Consider the following 22,857-nt stretch of genomic DNA (forward strand, 5'->3'; position numbering starts at 1 on the left):
GACCTGCTTGGGCCTACACAAAATCATGTTTGAAATTAATCGGCAATTGTGTTTGTTAGTGGATTCTGAGCAAATATAACACCAGAAGCAAGCAAAGTGATAGAGCAAATGAAAGGACAAACTACAATGAAAACAACAATGAAATAAACACAATACCAATCACGACTTTGTTTTTTTTGAGGAGAATGTTGAAAATAATGAGCTGTATTTAATGCAGGTATCTGCATGTGTGTGGGCATGAATGCGCTCCGATAATTACAGAGAGCTTTGATACACACAGGGCCTTTTCATTTTGTTGTTAGCTTTGTTTAAAGCCATTGTTCCTCAACAAGTCTAATTAGACTGGGGGACTTTAGAAATGTGAAGTGTGGCGCTGAGGAGAACGGGCCGGCTAGCAGGCAGGTCGAGAGGCCAGCACAGGATGTGGTGTCTTTACTGTCGCTTTGTTATTGGATAAATATAGTGACCTACTGCAATCAAACTATGTTTTCATCTCCACTGAATGTATCACTCCAGGACTGACCATCTAACAAAGCAGCAGTGTGAGTGAGCGAAACAGACAGGTTACAAAATGCGATGAAAGAATAAAAGTTGATGTCAAAGAGAACAGAAAAATACAGAAGTAGAATCACCTCCTGGTGGTTGTCTGCCTCCGCCAGTCAAACTAGTCTCAGATTACAGCACTGTTTATCCAGAGTCATAGAAAATATCAACCATTTGTCTGAAATGTTGTCCTCCAGCTCTGGCTGTCGCCGGCGCGGAGACATAGAAATAAAATACTTTTGTTTGACTGTATCTGTAAGAGATGGATGAACAACACCAGACAATGAAAAATAAAAGCACCTTGAGAATATTAATGTAAAGATGTAATAAACAAGGGTAAACTCACAGTGGGTCCTTTCATTAAGGTATGGATATATTCAACTACACTGCAAACCCAAGATGGTGCAGACAGTAGATCATTTAACTAAGGAGCAGACATACATTAGACAACTTATTAAAAGCTATGGACTCACCGGAGCTTTTAACCACCAGAAATATACAAATATGAGGCACTTAATCAAAGACGGGCACACACCGGTGATTAAGGTATGGACGAGGCTCTTCATCAAACGTATGGGCACACTGGGTCCCTTTATTAAAAAGGTGCTGATGCCTGCTGGCCTGTGCAACATGAACACGGACACATTACAGGTTCTTTGTCAAAGGTGTGGACACACGCGAGGCTGATTAATGCTACAAAGAAAAGTTCACAGACTTCCATGATTTTTTTTTTTCCTTTTGAATCTTTGTGTTTTCAAGGTTTCACAGCAATTATTTCTCTGGCAGAAGTGAGCGTTTTGCACGTTAGCAGCAGGTAACAAAATAGGTGACGATGAGGTCATTTTCTCTGAAAACAGCTGATTAGAAAACATGAGATGTTCATGCTCCGGCCTTTAATTTGACTGAGCAGGTGATTTCAAATAAAAGTTATAAGAGTCTTCGCTAAAATCCATGATGCAGACCAACAGGGAAGGTTTTTAACTTCTCTTTTACACTTTTTTGAAGATTGACATCCTCAGTGGGAACCAGTGGGCTCAGGGCCAGAGACAGGAAGCATTGAGAGACAGACATAGATGGTTTTGGTTTCTGTCGTAAACACTTGGTGAACATGTTGATGTCACCACCTACAGGCATAGGAGGAAAGAGTTGCTGCAAGTTTACCATTTGCACCACCTGCAGGCAATGAGAGGTAAGATTTTTTTTTTTTGTCAACAAGCAGCGACACCTCTGAACTAGAATAATATATTCTATCAATATAACCCCGCCCCCCCCCCAAAAAAAAATAAAATAATTTAAAGCGAAAAACATTAGACACCTTACCTCCAGGCTAACTCGGGCCTAAGACCAATGTTACTATGGTAACAATCAATGACACCTGTGCTGACCAGTAGCACCCAACAACCAAAAACAGGAAAACATGGCTCATAGTTTGTGGTTTGCTAATATTGTTATGGAGAGAGGAAAGAGTTTTCAGAGACTGCAGGTTTTTATTTTTTATTTTTATTGTTAAACTTTTCGCTGAATTAAAATGATCTTGTAACTGTTGAATTCTTCCTAATGACAAACATTTACTTCTGGGCTGAATGGAGCTCAGCGGTAGATGTGGTTCCTGAGTCGCCCATTTTTTTAAAAAATGTGAAAATAGTCTTGATTTACTTTACTAACCTTACATTACTAAGCTGCTTTGTGTAACGGATGAATTTAGTCATATATCTGAAGTCTGTTTGTTATATCGAAGACACAGTCAAAGTCTGTCTTTGTGAAACCGGCCCCTGCTGACCATTAGATGAGCTTGTTTACTCGCTGGAGAAAATGATGTTTATCAGGGGCTAATTTATCAATAAACAATAAGAGATCGATTGTTGTGTTTCACATATTTAGCACCACAGACACAGCTTACAAGTTGTCACTGTAAATTGATATTTTTCTTTTATCTTCAAATGAGACTCTTTTCCACTGAAGATCATCAGCTTCAGAGAGGAGTCACTCCAGGTTTATTGTAATGGATTACATTAGATTGTCCAGGTGCAGCTGATAAACTGGTAAATCCAGTGTCGTATGTACAGTCCAGGCAGCACATTCCCTCCTGATGAACAACAGTAAGTAGCCACAGACTTTTGAACCATCTGTTAGCTTTGTTCAACCAAACTGTTCATTACAACACACAGTGAAGAGGTGAGGCGGAGAAACAACCACAGTGTCAGTGACTGTTTATCAGCTTCTTCACAGTGCAGCTGTTTACTGGTGTTACTGGTGTGGAGCAAACAGAAAACACACAGGCACTGGGAGCTCACTAACTGGTCTGAAGTCAGTGTTTTTTTATTTACGGGCTCCAGCAGCTGTTTATGCCGATTTAATATTTTTCCAGGGCCATTAAGCTGTTCAGTGACCCACCTCAGTGTTTTATGACAACTTAATCAAATGTATTGAGTCCAAATCAAATCTATTCAGTTACTGAGGGGAGCTGTGGATGAAATGAAGGAGGGAGAGAAAAAGATTTTAAAAGGAACTGAAACAAATTGAACTGAAGCTCTAAGGATCAAAGCATTTAGAACTTCGCACTCCGACTCTATTTGAACTGTATGTATTTGTGTTTGTATTTAGACTCATGTAAGTAGATGCACATGAGCATGTGTGTGTTTCTCTGGAGGCTTCAAAAGAGTAGATGTATGAATAAGAGACACGGTGCTACTCAGCCTGTTTTCTTTGACTGACACGCATGTCCGTGAGGAAAATTAAATACCAATCAATGGTGTGTAGCTTGATGTTTAATGCATGACACAGACAGATATAAAGAGTGTGGGAAGTGGTTCTGTCTCTTAGTTCTTCAAAAAGAAGTGCGGCTGCAGCAGTATTTATAGGGGAGTTTGTAACTAGTGGGAAGATAATGAGTTGATTAGCATATTCTGTGGCCGGGAGCAGTTAATGATGTGGTCAACAGAGGAAACACAAAAACACAGGATTTGTTCATCCACCTGCCTGGCTCTCTATCAGTATCTACCTGCAGCCATGTGTCCTAGAAATTACATTTCAATACAATTAAACTGGAACACACAGGTTCTGTAGAAAACCGTAATCTCTGGCTGGATTATGTTCGGAGACAACATTGAAGCTCCAGCAGCAGAGTCACAAGGAGGAGGCTGGTGTCCGTAGAGAGGCCGCAACGGTCACACACCGGAGACAATAAAAGCACTGTGGTTTTAAGTGACAGTTTGGGTTATTCACGTGGGGGTGTACACACTGTATCGCTCCGCAGATCATCAGTTGGAGTCGGACGGAGCTAAGCCTAGCTGTGCTTGTGTGCAGGAATACGGTAACTGAATGGTTGAAAAGTGTAGTTCCAAAGAAAAGGGCTGTTTAACTTTTGTGCTCCGGACCTGAGAGCAGTTCAACCTGGCTTTAGTTAGTCACTTTATTTTGTTGTAATTATGTTTTAAACTGTATTTTATTCTATTTCACCTTTTCTTTTCTTTTTTTTTTTTTTTTGCTGTTATTATAGCTTTTTTAAATCTATTCCATTGTGTCTCATTGTCAGTTTTCTTATTTGATCCGTCCTTTTCTTTTTAGCTCTTCAGTCGCCTGTGAAGTTCTTTGACTACTGGCACTAACCTGTATGAAAAGTGCTACACAAATAAAGTTTGATCGATTAATTGGTAACTGCTAGTTAAAGTTGTGAAAGTATTTTATAATAAAGTGTACACTTCAACTGATATTACCTTTTTTCTGTGGGCTTTTTTTTTTTAAAAGTGGCTAAAAGACATTTTTGCCGACGGGCCTGTCGACAGCAGAGCATCACTCAGCCTCTCTGCTGGAGCTCCTGCTGCTTCTCTAAACTGGGAGCTGATCTGAATCTACTGCAGGTAATACACTGACTATAGATCAGTACCGCACACAACCCCACATCAAATGCCCCAAACTATCACTTTTAAGGTGCGTGCAGGATGGTGGTTAGAAGTTAAATGTGAATAAACAGGTTGTGACTGATCTTTTCTGTATTAAACCAGACCGGAATCTTTCCCTGACCTGATCCAGGATCTGTGAGAGTCTGAACAGAACTGTTTAACAGTTGAATCAAGCTGGAGTTTTTTTGTGTTTATGACCAAATATGTAAATTGACAACATATTTTGAACAAAACATATTTGCCGTTGCGGTTAAGCTGTACAGAAGTGTCGTCTTTAGGGCACAGGGTTTTCTTTTTATTTGTCATGGAAATTTCCATTGTCTGCTTACCTGCCTGTCCATCTGTCTACCTGTGTGTGTAGGTATACAGGGTGCTGAACATACGTTCAAGGAACAGAACACACACACGCTCCACACAGCAGGAGAAAATCACATACACACACACAAACAGCACCACACACGTTGTTGTGGAAAGGTCAGTCTGGCTGTGCGGTTGGACATCGGACAGAGCCTGACAGGTGTCACACAGCACCAGGTAACACACCTTGTTTTGTTCTCGCTGGGGCAGCTTGACAGCATCCCCCAGACCTCAGGAGAACACTGATGCAGCCACACACACACACACACACACACACACACACACACACGCACGCACACACACACACACACACAGATATGTAAAGCACACACACATTTAATCACCCTCATGTACACAGAACTACACTGACAGTGTGTTTGTTTACCAGGTGTGTGACTGTGTGCTTGTGTGTGTGTGTGTGTGTGTGTGAGGTGTTTGCAAAAGCCCATCCCATTAAAAATGGATCATTTCACAGGCGTTTTATCTTTCATGGATGATGATGGAGGAGACAGAGCATCTTCAAAAGGTTTAACCAGCACAGGAGGAATAAACTCATGTTTAGGATTTGGGATCAGGCTCTTTCTAAGCACCTAAAATATCCTTAGTTTTATCGTATTATACCTTAAAATAAACATATTTTTTAATATCAAAAAGCTTAGATTATTTTAGCATAACATAAAATATATACACACCCTTAGCACTATGTCAAAACACTAGAAAAAGCCAAGAGGTTTAGCATTTATTGCATTTAAAACACAAGAGGTTATGATTTACTTCTGAGCCGCACTACTTCTTCAGGGCTGACACTACAGTGACTTGCTATCATAGAGTGACGAGACAGTCTGGCAGGAAAAATAAAGGGTTTCTTTCCACCTCTGGAGACAGCTCTTGGTGAGTGAAGGAATGACGCTTGATGTTGAACTCGCAGCGTTTCTTCTACACTGGTGAGTAAACAGCTGTTCATGCTAACCGTGGCTACGTAGCAATAGCAATATGTGTCTCTCGTTTAATGTGAGAGCATCTTACAAAATCCTCAGTATGTCAAAACATCAGTTTTAACGCTCTCACAAAGAATTTTAAATATTGTTATGTCATTGTAATGATTCCCTATGTGAGAACTGATCATAGAGGCTGAGAGAGTCAACAGTAATGCAAACAAAGACTGCATCTTTCCCAGAATACTTTGTGATTGGTGATCATTTTCTGTGTGCAGCCAATCATGTCGTAGCTATTACTCAATACTATTATAGTCAATTTCTGAGTCACTGAACTCAGAAGGAGGAGGTGCATGTTCATAAGAAATGCAAACTCAGGGTTGTTATGTGTAAATTTGACAGGATTTTGTATGATTTGCTAACATTGTTACAGTCTTTAAAAAATAAAAATGTTCATATAAAGAGGCACATAAAGAGCTGTCAGTATAGTGAAGGCAATGTGTGTGTGATCTGTAGAGACACAGCATAGTGCTATGAGTGATACCAGTGATATGCGTGAAGAGTAAAGAGGAGAAGGGAGCGGAAAAGGAAGAAGAGAGAGGAAGGGAAGAAAAAAGAAGTGTAAGAAAAAAGGAGGCAAGAAAAAGAGTAATAAGTAGATTACAAGTGCAATGAAGACGGAGGGAGAAAAGACAGCAAATGTAAAGTAGAAGAGACACTAAGGAAGAAGAGAAATGGGGGAAGGAGAAGAGTAGGAACATTTTAAAAAGAGGAAAGAGGACTGTTAAGATTAGGACAACAGAAGAGAAACACAAAAAAGGAAAAGCATAAAGAAGACAGGTACAAGAAGAAGACAAGGAAAACAACATTTTTTATGAAGAAGAGGGCAAAAAGTGTAAAAACTTGAAGGATGGGAGACTAAGGAAAGGAAAGGAAGTAGAAACAGAAGAGGTGGAGAAGCAGAAAGGAAAGTTGATGAGGAAAGAAGCGGAGGTAAAAATAGAGTGTGTGCAGCGAGCTGTCAGCTGGGTAAGTGTAGTGAATTCAGCTGGATACATCAGTCCAGGTGTTGTTATTAGCCTCGAGCATCCAGACCCCCCCCCCCCCCCCCCCCCCCAAGTATGTGCTGACTGAAAGGAAAAGTTCTCTGTTAAACTACAATGAGGCCACCCTGAGGGGATTACCCTCCCCTGATGGATTAACGCACTTTACACACTCACAACATCACCAACAAAAAACACACCGACTCACATGTAAACAAAAGTACACACACACACACACACACACACAGGTGAGGAAAAAAATATGCACACACACGCAGACCTCTGCCTGCTTCCTTCACCACCTCCAGCTTATCATCAAACAAATCATGCGGTACTCAGGGAGGGTATAAAGGGGCTTTATGGAGGAAGAGAGAGAGAGAGAGAGAGAGAGAGAACTTCCCTGGTAACATTGGCAATATCGCTCTTTGCTTTAATGTCAATTAAGAAAGTTGCGCAGTTCCACTTGAAAGAGGGAGAGAGAAAAACACATGTAACTGCACGCCACGGCTACAGCGGCAGCAGAGATAAATGATGTGGCTGTCATATGTGGATATTCAGACATTATATAAAGGGGCGATGGTTTAACACGTCATTGAAAAGCCAAAGACAAAAGTCTGCACACAGAGGCTCGTTATTGACTGAAATATCGCTGGATGCTAAAATATCACAGCTCCACATTTTCCTCTTCTGTGTTTTATTTGAAGTGTTGATCCATAAGAAGATATATTTGTGGTTTTAAGAATCAAAAACCATCTCGGTGTAGTTTTACATCTCCTCTCTCAGGCTTCTCTCTGGAGAACAGGCTGGTTGACTAGCTGACTGTTTTCTGAGTGATCCGATAAAAATAGCAGGTAAACACTCATTAGAGAAAACAAATCCTGCAAGGTTTGGATGGTGGGTCCAGGTGGGCGGGGCTTGGTGACTGCTTTGTTGTGACATCACAAAGTTCCAGAAGTCCTGACGGCTGGTTTTAAGGCTCAGTTTCTGAATACAGGCTGTGTGTGTTTCTCTGTGGACTGAGGCTTTGATACTTTCACAGTATTAATATTAATATTGATTGATGAAGTTTCAGTGTCATAGAACATTAACTGCACCAATCAGTTATTTCATACCAGGCTCTGGAGCAATCAGTATTTACCACTAGAAACCAGCAAACTGCAACGGCAAGATCACATTCACATCATTCTGTTACATGTGTGCTGATGTGAAAAAGCAAGATGGACTACTTACCCCATTATTAGCCAAGTGTGCTATTTATCAGTCAGTGTTAATGCACATGCATTTCAGTGTCCAAATCTTTTTTTTTCCTCTAATATATTCTTGGTGTTTCATCAACAGCCACAATGTAATATTTTCAGCAGTGACTCACTCTTCCATTTCCTTTCCTTGCATTGGGGACAAGACTGTCAACTACATTCAAAAATCTACCAGGTATGTAGACTTTGTAGTGTTCACACTTGGCAACTTTGGTAAATCAAGTACAAAAACATGCGCTCGGAATTCAACTGTAGAGTGGAAGTAGGACAAAGCAACACTAGCATCAAAGTGAAGGAAGCTGCTGCAGAGGAGGAGGTGGCCACTCGCCAGCCAACGCACACTCATTAAAAACAGGGCTTTCCATTCAGGGTAGATGCAGTGTACAAGTGTGTAACTAAACCATCAGCTCAGACAGAGCGGCGAGACGCTTCTCTCTGGAGAGACACCTGATTCTGTCACTGCTTACTTACGTAACGTACACACAAGGTAGTGGGGGAAATGAATCAGCAGAAAAAAAAGCTGAAAAACAAGAGAAACAAGAAAGTGATGGGACATGAGAAGAAGAAGAGTCTCTCTGAGGAAGCTGTGTTCTTGTTTTGAGTACAAGGCTGTTGTTCTGTTGTGATGTTTCGGGCAGCAGGGAGTGTCATTCAGCCGGAAGCTCTCAAGTAAAATCTCAGTGACAGCAACAGCTGCTCTGATGAAGTGTCCTTGAGCAAGAGAACTCAGGCAGTAGTGTGACAGCTTTTTTTTTTTTTTTACTTCAGATGCTAAAAGTTCAGTTTAATTACATTCAGAACCTGGTGTGGGATCTGTACATGTACAGTGAAAAGCAACTTTACCTTAGGAAACTGCTCTGTGTCCACAAGAACCCACACTGAATAATAATAACTCAACAGGATAAAGACCTAAGTGGCACATGTTTATTAATTTAAACATCTTTGCACAAACTAATTTTAGTTTTTTAATGAGAATAAGCTTCAGAGTTTAGTGTTAATGGATGACATGTAACTGCTGGATCTGATAATTATTGAATGCAAACAATAATCAAAACCATTTGGGAGTCAATTGATCAGATTAATTCTATACTACATTCTTCTTTCTATTTATCACGAGAAACCAAAGTGTCACAATATATTGTTACTTATGCTGCTACTACTCTATAAAAGTGAAAATACATCAACTCCTCCAACCTGTTTTTTTTTTCCAACCCTCTGATACGACCCATAGGAGTGTCTCCTGAAATAGCGCCCCTAAGGTGGCAGGCGTACCACATCTTGGTTGTCATGGTTACAATAATAAACACATGGACTGTACAGACAGCAGCGAACCTACCTTTGTCGCCATGGCTACTATAATAAACGGTCATGGCTTGGTTATTTTTTAGGAAAAGACAGTGATTTGAGTTCAAATAAGTACTTCCTCAACATTAGACGACCTTTGTTGTCACGGTTACATTAATAACAAAGGTGAAAGGCCATGAGTAATAGAAACATAGACTGCTACTCCTGTGTCATATTCATCCATCCACCACCACCTCCTCCTGACGTGGACTTTGCCTCTCTTTATACTACGTCACTGCAATTTCCCTTTGCTCCTGTCATCATTACAACCACCACTAGATGTCGCCTAGCAACAAAACGTAACTATGCGTCATAATAACCTGCTGCACAGACGACCTATGGGCTTGTATTTTACAGGAGGACAGTCTCTGAAAATAAGAATTTCAATATGATTTATACACTTTTTTATTTAATATCCATAAGTGAGCCCAAACACTTATTGACTTTTAAACAATACTGACCACTCAGTTATTCCAAAGCACAGCTGTCTGATTTGTTCATTTTTAGCCCAGTGGTCTCAAGAATATCTTTAAAAAGGAAACCTGCAACAAATCTGTGGGGCATTTCATATGACTAATAATTCCCAAGAGAACGAGGCACGGGTTCAAACTGGTTAGTGCTTCTGTTGCCTATACCTGACTAAACCCTGGATTCCAGTGTCACAGTTCTGCTCTTTCCAGGCCCATCTGTGCTGACCACCTCCCTCCCATCACTTCTGTGTTTTATTAAAAAAAAAAAAAAAAAAATGCATTTCTTCCCATCAGACATGAACCTGAATATGAATGTTGTTTCTTGGACTCAGTACTGAACACATATATTCTCTTTCTGACAGAGTTAAATTACAAAGGACAATATTATCACTCTGGTGGTTTTGTGCTGTCACACACTAATTGTGCCTGAAACACTGCTTTTCAATTTTGTAACCAGTCCAATTCACCAAATTTCTCTGAGTTTCTTCAGATGCTTTGGAAATGCAAACATGACTGAGGAGATGGAACTTTTACTCTGAGTTTATTTTGGGGGGTTTTCATCTGGTGTCCAATCATGTCTCTAACAATGCTGATGTGGTTTGTTCTACTCATTCATTTTCCTGCCATCTGCTTGGAAGCGATGAGAAAATGCCCAGTGAAAATAATCACCGCTCCTTCATATCTACATCTCTGTAGACCATTGTTTAACAAGGAGGTGCTGTGAAGCCGTGGAGACGGAGAATACTTTTGAACAACGGAGGAAACATATCTTGATAATAAATAGTATCACTCTTCTATTGTTCTTCCAAGAGCTGTGAAATCAAAACCACGAGAATACCTGCACTAATAACAGTCTTTACAAATTTATTGTCTCGGTTGCGTTTATTAAATCCTCCTTCATTTTCATACAGCTTCCCTCTCTCTTTCCATCTGCTCTATTCGTTCATTTATTCATCCCCCGTGGTTTTCAGTTCTAAGCAAGTGGAGATGATCATTTTCTATGCGCTTTAGGTCTCTGAGCTCTGGTTTCCATTAGCAGCGAGCTAAAGTCTGTTCCAGACTGAGAGGCTTTTGTTCGGCACGCCTGCCGCTCAACACAGGGACTTCTATCTGCAACCGAAACCCTCTAAAGCTTCCCGTTGAAGAGGCTCCTCTAATGTGGCAACATGATGATGGAGGGAATAGATCTAAATAGATTCAAAATGATGAGAAGTGGGAATAGAATACAAAAGAATACAAAATATATACGTATCACACACAGAGATATGACACAAATATGGTTCAAAGAGTTATTCCTGGGGCAACCCTGTTGTTGGACTAAACTTCTGTACATGAAATGCTAAAATGTGAAACTCGTGACTCATCAACAAGCTTTTAAAGTGAAGAAAAGACTTGCTTATATAGAAATACTGAAACTTTTCCAACATGTAAGAGCATGAAAACATACTTTTTTGGTATTTCAGAGTCTCAGTTTTTTACAGTTTCTTTGTAGAATGACCGATTAAAGGATGCCTAGAAAAATGTATTAATACCTGATCCCAGAAGTCAGAGGTGTCTGAAATTACTACTATTCCAGTCCATTTTTTGCAGGTTTTTAACACAATATTTATCTGTGATGTTTCTTTAATCCCCATATATGAGAACTAAAGATAATTTAAAGGAGGTATTTGTAAATTTTGCTTTTGTTACATAGCTAACTTTAGCATTAACAGCTGTTTACTCACCAGTTTAGAAGAAACGTGAGTTCAGCATCGAACCTCATTCCTTTACTCACTTGGAAAGCAACAAAAATGTTAACTCATGTCTCTTATCACGTGTTTTCTTCTACTGAACTTAGCATGCTAACCAGCTAGCCCCAGCCCGTCTCCTCACTTTCCCTGCCCAGACGACATAGCGCTGCCCAGAGAGCATATTATAACCTTTTGTCTTTTAAATACAACAATGTCTTAAGCTTTCGTCAAGCAACAATCAGCACCACCCAGTCCCAGCGAGAAACCACATTCAGCAGGAGAGAAAACTCATAAACAGCCCCTTTAAAGCTGCTGTTTTTTTAGGCACTAAAATGCCATCCAATCAGCAAATCAAGTTGCTACAGCCAATGGCAACAAGCAGCTGTTCACTTCCACATCCAGCAGCCACAGAACAGCACTATCATCCCACCGGAGACGTGTTTGTGCCCATGTAATGAATGGAGGTCCAATATTCACTCTCCTTCTTTACTGTTTTTTTTTTTTTCTTTTTTTTTGTGCCTCCACCAAATCCCGAAAGAGAAACTCTGGCTGCGGCTCTTTAGCTGCTAAATGCTCCAGCATGTTCACCAGCTGCTCCCTGACTGCGGCTGCCTGCTGTTTGCCGCTGAGCAGGTAGTGGACAGTGGCTTCATCAGAGCTTGACTGATGGTTGACGAGACTGAACAGACTAAGGCTATGAGATGATGCTCCACTCAGCTGAGTTGATGATTCGTTTCTAGTGAGATCCGAGCAAAACTGTTAACGATGTAGCTCGTCCATTAATCTACTGTAAATATTGATTTGTGTATTTTTAACGTGATATTTAAAGACGAAGTAAAGGTGATTATAAAGCCATGGCAATGAGCAAACTAAAAGTATGTTGAGCTGGCTGAGGTGTGAGATGGAAATCCAGCGTTAAAGGCTAATAAACGCACTTAAACTTTTCACAATACTTCATGCAAGGACGGAAGCAGAAACACTATCAAGACAGAAACTAGCATGCCATTTCTGTCTGCCAGTGTTTGGTATTTGAAAATGTTTTGCTTCTGTAAATGTACCATCAAGTTTGACATGACATTCACAACAATGACAGGAAAGCACTCTTTTTAATTTTGGACCCTCGCAAACAATGGCCGAGTGCGTGGAGCTGGTACGAAACATCCCACTCACAAAGGGAGGCGGCTTTGGGACGCTGCTGAAAACCCATTAAGTCAGCAATGAGGACATTGATTTTGTTTCTGTGGATTGAGCAATTGGCAAAGTCAAATTGTCGTTTGTGGATATTGTCTGAATGTGCGGCTCCTCTCCGGGGAGCAGACTCAGCCCGTCTGCATCCAAATTGTTTACCAACAGAAAAGCAATCACGGCATTAAAAAAAAAATGAAACTGTGATACATTAAACATGATGAGAGATGGAGAAATAAAATCCTCCATACATCCTCTTAGAACGATAGATAGATAGATAGATAGATAGATAGATAGATAGATAGATACTCAGTTCAAAGATGTGTTTATTAAATTTGTGTTAATCATGAGTGTTTTTCCCTGACAATAACGACGCAGCTTTTAAGGCTACACAATCACTCACTTTAATCGTGATGGTTTTCACCAAGGTTCCTCTAAAAGCCTCGTAAAGGCAAAATAAAAGTATTCCCTTTAACTTTTTAAACTGTCTCATCTCATGACTGTGGCTGTTTCACAATGCAAGGCTCACTGTTCTGTCTGTAGCGTTCTGGTTTAGGTGATATTGTTGAAACAGAGAACATTATTTTCTAGATGTTAATGTCTCTAAGGATTTCTCATCGGGTCTTGTTTTAAAGAAGCAATACACCAGCAAGATATGAGGTGAGTCTCTCCACTCCCATCCCTCTTCACACCCAAAAGACCATAAATGCTACTGGCCTCTGATGGCACCACCCAAACACAATCAAGTTAGTTTTCTTTTTTTGTAAATCTCTTTTTACTGTGATATGTCGCGGCCCATACAAACTATGTCCAAGTGTAATGCATCTGTGTTAAAATAGATAATACAGAAGAAATTGAGGAGCAGTAAATCAAAGTGCAGGTATAGAATGAAAAATAGAAAAATCAAAACAAGTAGGCAGTGCCAACATGATGGGGTGCACCTTCATGATACTCAAACCCCTTTATAAAAAGGGTTATCGAAAACAAGAAGTTGTGATGTACGCTATTCATCTTGTCCTGTTGCAGTCTAATATAAAATAACTCTTCCCATCCTAAACATTTCATAGATAATGTCGATCAAATCGTCCACTGTAGGTGTTTCTGGTTTTAACCACTTTCTACCAACAGCGCTTAGGATTGAAATAAATGTCCGTCATAAGAGGGAACATTTTCTGTTGGCAAGGCGCACATATACAGAGTCTCTATTTCAAATGAAATGTTCACCTGGAGTACTTTTTTGCAGAACTTTATGAACCTCCCGCCCGAAAGGGATTACTAACGGACAAGAGAAGAATATATGATAATGATTTGCCTCGGAAAACCCACAGTGTCTCCAGCGGTTGGAAGATTTGGTATAATGACTCTTTTGGGCTGGAGTAATGAAGAACTTAATGAGGTTTTTCCTTTCCTCTCTCCATAAAGCTGAGCTTGAAGTTTTCCATTGTAGCTCACATAAATTCTCCCATTCCTCCTCCATTACACTTCGGTTTCCTTCTCTTTCCCATTTTAATTTTACATACAGTGATTTACATTTTGTTTGTTGTATATCCCTATAGTATTGAGATGTTTTTTTTGGTTTGAGTTCAAAATAAAAGCCTCTATTAACACTTTTAGTAGACTATTATCCAAATAATGTTGCTTATTTACCGTCATTAATTGCTCAACATTGTGCTGAACTTTGAGAAATCTGTTAAAAAATCCTTTTTTTTCAAGCCGTGCTGCATTTTTAGAAGCAGCAGTGTGCCGTCACCTTGAGTCACCCACCCCTTAACCCTAACATCTAATCCTTGAGGTACAAAATCTGGATCATATGCACAGCATTTCAAAACTTTGATCTCTTTTAAGTGATTTGGGGCTATTACCTTGCTCAACAGTTTCAGCAGCAAACACATCCATGGATTTCCTGAATCAATTAAGTTATTTAACAAATCCTTTCCCCCCCAATTACAGCTTGAATTGGATACTCCTCCGTTATAGTCACCGCAATCCTCTTTCACTTTGCTAAGAATCCAGGATTACACCAGCACATTACAGCTCCTAATTGAGCTGCAATATAGTAATCTTTTAAACTTGGGAGTGCTGCCCCATCTTGTTTTCTGCCAATTGTAGACTTTCTTATCCAGGCCTTCGCCCTTGCCAGATGTACCTTGAAATAAGTTTGTTCCAGTCCAGAAACAGTTGGTCAGGTAGAACTAGTGGAAGGGACTGTGGGGATACAACAATCTTAGACCCTAAATAAAGAAGAGGCATCAGGTCTCATCTCATTCTGTCTTCCCTGATCTTTTGGTTCAGGGGGAGGAAGTTGATGGAGTGCAATTTTATTAAATTCAGATTATCATTGAATCTGCTTCTCACCGAAAATAATACTTTGTTTTCATGTTTTTTGAGGTGCTATAATTAAAACTGAGAATTTGTGTTTTTAAGAAAATCAGTTTATAACCAGAGAAGAAACCATATTGTTCTAGAAGTGAAAAAACTGTATAAGTTATCAAATTTTGTGGTAAGCTGGACCCAAATGCAGCCAAAGGCACAAGGGAGTTGGTGGAAAGAAATGATTTTAATAACAAAAAGTAACTACTTACAAAAACTCAAAATCCAAACAGGCAAAAACTGGCGAACCAACTGAAAAGGAAACCGAAGCACGAGGGTTACACAAGGAACTTAAACAGCAGGACAGAACACGAGGAACCACAAGGAACTTCATACCAGAGGCGAGAATAACAGACAAACGGGAGCACAGACACTAAATATACAAGGGGCAGGGGTGATTGACCACAGGTGAAACACATTAGGGCGGGGCATACAATCAACAAGGAGGGAAACAGGACAAAGACAGGAAGTAAAACCATCAAGACACACACACAAGGAAACTAACAAACAAAATTAACAGGAAGTGACAAAAATCCAAACACAAATTCAACATAAAATGTAAACATAAAATATGGTGTCCACAGATAAGGACATTTTCTTTTCTCCTCCTTCCATATGCATCCCTTTAATATCTTTATTGTGAATAATCCACTGGCTCAGGTTCAGTCAAGACCACCAACAAGAGAGGGCTGAGTGGACAGTCCTGCCTTGTTCCACATTCTAAGACAAACGGGTCGAAAACTGCCCCATTTATCTTAATTATTGCCCTTGTTTTAATCATAAATAGCTAGTGTTGTTTCAATAAATGTACCATGAAAACCAAATGTTTCCAAAACTCTGAATAAAAAAACGACCAACTGGCACAATCGGAAGCTTTTTCCAAAACTAGATCCACCAGCACTGACTCTAAATGATACTTTGTTATCTGGCTTATTGCATGTCTGATATTATCTGGAGTTTGTCTTCAGTGAATAAAGCCTGTCTCATCAGGGCTGATGATTTGAGGAAAAGTCCCTTTATTCACTTTTACCACAATATGTGTAAAGATTGCATAATCCCAGTTTACACATTGACTGGTCTAAAGTTGCCACACTCACCTCTTTTAGAATCAGTGAAATGACTGCCTCCCTCCAGGATGCTCTCCCAGGACCCAGTTAAAGGTGGACTGCAGTACAGGGATCAGTGAATCCTTCATTACTTTGTAATATTCCAAAGGGAATCCTTCTGGGCCCGGGGCCTTGTTCAATTTGTTCAGCTATAGCTGTTCTAATTTCAGCTTCTGGTATTTCAATGCCATCTGATTACTCTGCTCACTAGTTCATTTAAGGAGATGAATTGTCTTAAAGAGATCCTCCATTTGCTCCATCAAAATTCAAATTTATATATCTTTTAATCTGTGGAGTATAACATTAGTCAGATGGCTGTTAATGTTATGAATTGGATTCTCAGCCTGTTGTTTTTTTTAACCTTTAAAATTATTTATATGTAGGTGTGTCCTTTGTCCTTGTGGTCAACTTCTAGCTGTTGTAATTCTGTTGGTAGGTGATTTAACTTTATTTTTGCTAAGACCTCTTTAAATTGGAACCGTAGCCAATTATTTTCCCTCATACAGCAGCTTTATCAAAGTATCGGAGGAGAAACATCACCATTATCTTTCTGTTCCAAGAACTCTCTAATATCAATCTTAATTTGATCTTTCATATGGTTGATGATGATTCTTTAATCTCCACACATTATGTCTTTGATCCTATTCAAGATTCAGTTTTAAATAAAGAGGACTCCGGCCTGAAAGGTCCACAGTGCCTGTGTCACAGCCACCGACGATGTATAGATCTTTGCCAAAGGAAAAGAAAAATCAAGTATACCAAACGTGGGTTGGAGTCTTTCCTTACTGGATTTATTTCTCTCCAGAGATCTATTAACCCAATATCTTTCATGGCACAGTTGATTATCATGTTTCTAAGTTTAGGTTGTGTATTGTGTACATGTGAGGAATCAGTAACTGTCTAAGAAATTCCGATTCAGAGTAGGAGGAGCGTAGATGTTTAGTAGAGTTATCAACCCACATTTCTGATTGTCAAAGCCTCTGTGTCTTTCTTTTCAAACAGTCTTTCAAAACTAATTTTGCTGGATATTAATATTACCACCCCCCCCTCCTGTGGCCGGCTGAACATGATGTTGAAAACTGATAGTTAAAGCCCAGTCTTTTTAATTTAGCATTCTCTGTTTCTTCGACTTTCTTTCTTTTCAGTCTGGATAACATTTTGTTTCTTAGGGCTGGACTGAGGGAACCACTCACATTATAGGTTACAATTATAAAAATAACACAAATATTGATAGTTTGTTCATGCTGATGTCTACTCAGCTGGCTAATAAAAATTCCCCGACCCTTACCCACATATTCCTAGTTATTGTCTACAAAATGCTTTTATGTCACATTTTGTCTGCTCGTTTCCCGCCGCGGTCCATTTGCATGTAGTTATTGTATATAGTACTGCTGGCTGGGGAGGCTCGGATGGTGCTTTGTCCTTTTAATATCTCGTAAAGCATTGACTTCTTGTCCCTACTTTTAGCTTAAAGCATCAGGAGCACGATTCCCTGTGCTGCCATTTCCTCGCTGGCTAACCCTGAAGTCCAGCCACTGTTAGTTTTCATTGCCTATAAAAAGCTTAGTTATTGCTGAGCAGCTGAGCTGATGCCCTGCTCTGCATTACAGCTGCTGCAGATACCCACACTATTGTCATTTCTGCTTTAAGAGGCAGAACAAATGCTTGTCCTTTGCTGGGAAACAGATGTGTCCCATGCTCACCGGCAGAGTTAAATATATCAGTACACTGGAATATAACAGACAAGCGGGGCAGGAACAAAGCAACGGACAGGAACAGGCATGAGGATACCCGTGAACCCATATTCATGGATTGCACACAAGCCTGAACTTGGAGCCCAGCAAAGGACCCGAGTGAATCAAATCAGCTTTGAGGACATTACAGCTGTATTACACAAGACACTGAGATCACACAGCAAAACTTCAAACAGGCTGGACTCTCGCAATTTCTGCATAAAATATGTGGAGCTTCCTCTTCCCTGCTCAAACTGACTTGTATCAGTACTACAACACATCTCTAATTACCTATTACACTTACTGTCTCATGGCTTAAAGATAAAACATGTAACTTTTCCATATTGAAAAGTCTAAAAATGACTAGACCTATGTTAAATATTTTTTGAATTTAGAATTCTCAAACCGGACAAATCTGTGATTTTACACATGGTAACGGTCCGTTTGACTTGGTTGCCTGTAAATGGTGTCATATCCCCTGTATGCATGGGTTGGTGTTGTGTTTGTCTGACAGAAGCTCAACATTGACTTTTATCTAGTTGTAAGCCACATACACTTTTTACACCTTGGTGGTTTTCAGCTCTATATTTGAACCAGATGAAGGATTTTAGTCGTCGGACGTCTGGATCGGAAGTTATCAGAGAAACAAGCTGAGGAAATGTTAGACAGCTCAGCTCTGAGATGCCTGTGTCTGCTGAACTGTCGATGAATCACTGATTATCAATGTGAAACTGCTGTAATTAGTGTTTCTACCGGTTTTTATCCCCTGGTTTGGAGAGGAGGCGACCTCTGTGGGTAATTCAGCTGCTGTTAAAAACCTCCTGAACGACTGGCTCATAAGTTATCAAAGAAACAGTTGAAACAAATGTGAGTGGCAGCCTCAGCTCCCAGCCCTTCCCTGACATCCCGTGTCTGCCATACAGTGTTGGCAAAACACTGACTGTCAAACCGCATTATTCAGTGTTTTTACTGGTAAAAATCACCTGCTCTGTTTGTTGTGGAGAGGAAGACACCTCTGTGGATAATTCAGCATGAGGTAAACACCTCCTGAACCACTGACACTGAAGGAATCCAAACCAGGGGTGTGTGTGTATTGTGTTATTAGTAAAGAAGTAGTATCACACAACAGAGTGCGGAACCTAAAAGCCAAAGTCGCCAAGAATTTATGTGATCCTGGGCAAGACAGGGTGATATAGAGACATATTGCCATAATTTCATGGCTCCAAACACATGTTATATTACTGTTTATGTTCAGCTCCATTTTCTGAAAAAAAAGACACCTTACTGTCCTACAAACACACACACACTCACCCACACACACACACACATACATACACACACACACACACACACACACACAAACCTATCAGAGACAGCTGGTGGCCAAAACATACACACTCTTGGTACACAGAGACAAAGCGAGAGAAGAGAGAGAGCGAGAGAGAGGGTCCACAACAGGGTGCAAAACAAAGTTCACCACTAACCTACTAACCTCTAGCAGGCTCAGAACATGACAATATGTTCTAGAGAAAGAGAAATTATGTGTGAGTGTGTGTGTGTGTGTGTGTGTGCATGCATTCCTCGGAGATGGCTGAAAACAGCTCTCCTGTTAGAGCTTGTTTTTATGAAGAGCATGGTGAAACACACTCACACAAAATATCCCTCATTATTCCTCACTGCTTTGTCAGTCAGTGAACATCACATTTACTGTGAAGCAGATTTAGCCCCTTTATTAGTGAAGCTGTTGACAGCCCACAGGTAAATACATAACAGTGTGTGTGTGTGTGTGTGTGTGTGTGTGTGTGTGTGTGTGTTTGTGTGTGAGGTGTCTGTTGTTAAAGATCCATTTTCCAACTCTGGCAGATTCAAATATTATCAAAGAGAGACGCAGGTATCAGACTACTGGATCTGAAATTACCACTGAGGATGAGAGAGAGAGAGAGAGAGAGACAGAGGGAGGGAGGGGGAGGCGGTTGTTCAGTTGGATCAATGTGCTGCTCCTGACCTCTCCTACATAGAGAGGTGAAGTCTTTGTTTTAAGCTGATGCCATTTGAACAAGGACTACAGCAACAGCTGGACAGAGTAGAACAAGACTAGTTATAAAGTGAGTAGATAAAAGAGTGAGAGAGAAATTTCATTTGTTCATCTCAAACTTCACTTCAGCTACAGAATGTGACTGCATGTTGCAAAGTGAGGGACACAGATCTCAGCAGCAGTTACTGTTTCAAACTTCTTCTGTTGTCATGACAACAGAAATAGAAAAACATTCCAATGAGGACAGCCTTATTGTGAATTTAGCTGTATTAAAATACTCTATATGTGAGCACAGAGAGGAGGACTGAAATCAGGAATCAGCAGATTTTACTAGACTGAAACCAGCTGACATTATACTGAAACCAGCTGACACTTGACTGAAACCAGCTGACATTAGACTGAAACCAGCTGACATTAGACTGAAACCAGCTGACACTTGACTGAAACCAGCTGACATTAGACTGAAACCAGCTGACACTTGACTGAAACCAGCTGACATTAGACTGAATGATAATAATATGATCCACAAGTTTTCAACTACATCCTAAATTTTACACATTGACCATACATGGTCCAGACAGATACCAGATTTTAGCCTGATCTTGTTTCTCTTCAACTTCTCATTATTGAATTGTATGATCCTTGATGCTTTGGCAAGACTTTTCACCTGACATTGAAGCTGAATTAAGAGAGAGGAAAAGAGGGAGAGAGAGAGAGTGATTTCATCTAGTTTGAATATTAGCAGCAAAAGTTAACTGAGCTAACCAACAGAATTTGTGTTCTCAAACATTTTCCAACACTTGAGTCTCATCAAAACCATCTGTTTAGACCTTTGAATCATCATCACACTCTGGTGACTGAGTGGTTTTGTTTCGATTTTACACTAAACCTAATCACGTTCTGGTCAGGCTGACCCAGCAAACAGCTGTTACTCCATATGAAACAGACCTACCTGATTTAGAGGGTCTCAGTACTTCGTGATCAAGGGGAGCGCGTCAGGATCAAGTCCAGCTGTGATGTGATGGATTTGATCTGCAACAACCTGAAAAAAGAAGAGGGATTTTTCAATATGAAATCTGATTTGAATAGTTGTGAGTCAGGATATTTACAATTGTGCTCTCTCATTAAAATGACAGTCAACCAACATAAAAGTACATTTTGACTAGTAAACATCTCTGTAAATTGAATTAGTGTAAATATTACCCAAATAAACAAACAACCACATTTCAGTTCAGTTCAATTACAAGGAGCCCAGGAGGCCATCACTACCACTAGTTTTTAGTCGTGACATTTAATTACAGTTTTCACATCCATATGTTGAAATCGCACAAAGCAGTGACACAAGCTGGGATGGAGGTTCAGGTCGCCACGGGGACAGTCCCAGCAGTGGGAGGCCAGAATCATTCAGGAAATAACAAAAAAAAACAAAACTTAAAAAAAAAACAAGAACATCGGGTGATGATTTGAGCCAATCACAGAAACACAATACAAGCACAACATGATATAAAGATCATATTTCTCGCCGTCCAAACTGAATCAGACATCATCCCTTGTCTTCACCAACTTCAACAGCAGCTGTGTGTGTGTGATAAAAGCAGACCCCCTCCCTCCCAGAAACGCTGATTACTGATATCGATGATGCTGCACAGAGAGGATGTTGATGTTTCAGTTTTAAATGGGTGAGTCGGGGATGGTCGGGTGTCAGCACCGGAGGAAGCCCTTTGTGTTGCAGAGGCCAATATGTCTGCTTAATGAGACTATGGTTCAGACCCGGACAGCACGGCCTTGTGAGAAGATGCTGCTGCAGCTCTAGTCTTATTAAGATGAGAGGAGCGATAAGTGGACGGGAGGGAGGCAGTGCAGCCGTTCTCTGTCTGTTGTCTGACACTCTGGTACATTCAGCTGTGAATGGGCTTTGGGAGTTTTTGTCTAGAGTGGGAGATGGTGGAGGTTTAGTTCTGTGATTGGTAACTAGATGACACACAGTATTTGTGCTACATCTTATTCTGTTTTTTTATGTCATCTTCAGCAAATGAAATGAATGTCAGTGCTCATTTAACAGAGTTTCACATTTCCATTATCTCTCTCTATAGCTATAGGAAGTGTCATTCTTACATTCTTACAAGTGCTGTTGTTACCAGTTGAAACATTGGTTGTACTTTTTATTTTCAGTACACAGGCTTTCAGATAGAACGTGGCAACGGCACCACATGCACTCCATAACCCATCATTATCTACTAACTTGCGCCTTGCCACGACCGTTTGTTGCTGCCAATAGAAAGTAAATGGAAAGTACAACTTGAACAGGTTGCTGTGGAAACAGAGGCCCTTCCCCAGGTTGCTCTCTGTACCTGAGGACACCCACAGCCTCTTCTTTGCCGCTCTCCTTCTTTTTGTTATAAGCGAGGCTGGCGCTAACACTTGTTTCTGAGGACTGGAAAGATACATCTTTGTTCCTGGCAATGATAAACTCTAAAAACAGCGAGGACTTCACAGTGACGTGTCCCGCTAGAAATGAGAAGTTTTCTCTGTGACCCCCTGAACAGTGCGCTGACCCAAATCACATCCTGTCTGAAAACCCCATTAGGTCTTTAAGCATTTTCTCTGGGAGTGGAGGGGTCTGTAACCCGTGTAGTCTGAACAGTCACAGCCATCCACCCCACAGAGCAGAGTGGCTCTGTGATTGGTGAGGTCACTTTGTTGGTCAGTAGCCTCACAAGGTGTGTTTCCGCTAATCTGCTCAATGCGCAATTTGAAATAGCAAACTTAAAAAACAAGTAATGGAAACACTTGAATTTTGGAAAAACTCTCAAATGTTGCAAAAAAAAATGTAGCTGCTTACATGAGG

General features: G+C 40.4%; 1 protein-coding gene across 1 annotated transcript in view; it reads right to left on the reverse strand.

Annotated features, from left to right (window-relative positions):
- LOC111647556 (leucine-rich repeat and fibronectin type III domain-containing protein 1-like protein) overlaps window positions 1–22,857 on the reverse strand; it is a 192,892-nt gene that overhangs the window by 113,039 nt on the left and 56,996 nt on the right. The window contains exon 2 of the mRNA XM_023397178.2: window positions 20,962–21,051. The gene's annotated coding sequence lies outside the window, so the exon portion shown is untranslated. The remainder of the gene's footprint in view (window positions 1–20,961; window positions 21,052–22,857) is intronic.

This window comes from Seriola lalandi, unplaced genomic scaffold (assembly GCF_002814215.2).
Source record: "Seriola lalandi dorsalis isolate HSWRI2012SDOR001 ecotype SW California unplaced genomic scaffold, Sedor1 jcf7180002054998, whole genome shotgun sequence".
NCBI classification, from domain to species: Eukaryota; Metazoa; Chordata; class Actinopteri; order Carangiformes; family Carangidae; genus Seriola; species Seriola lalandi.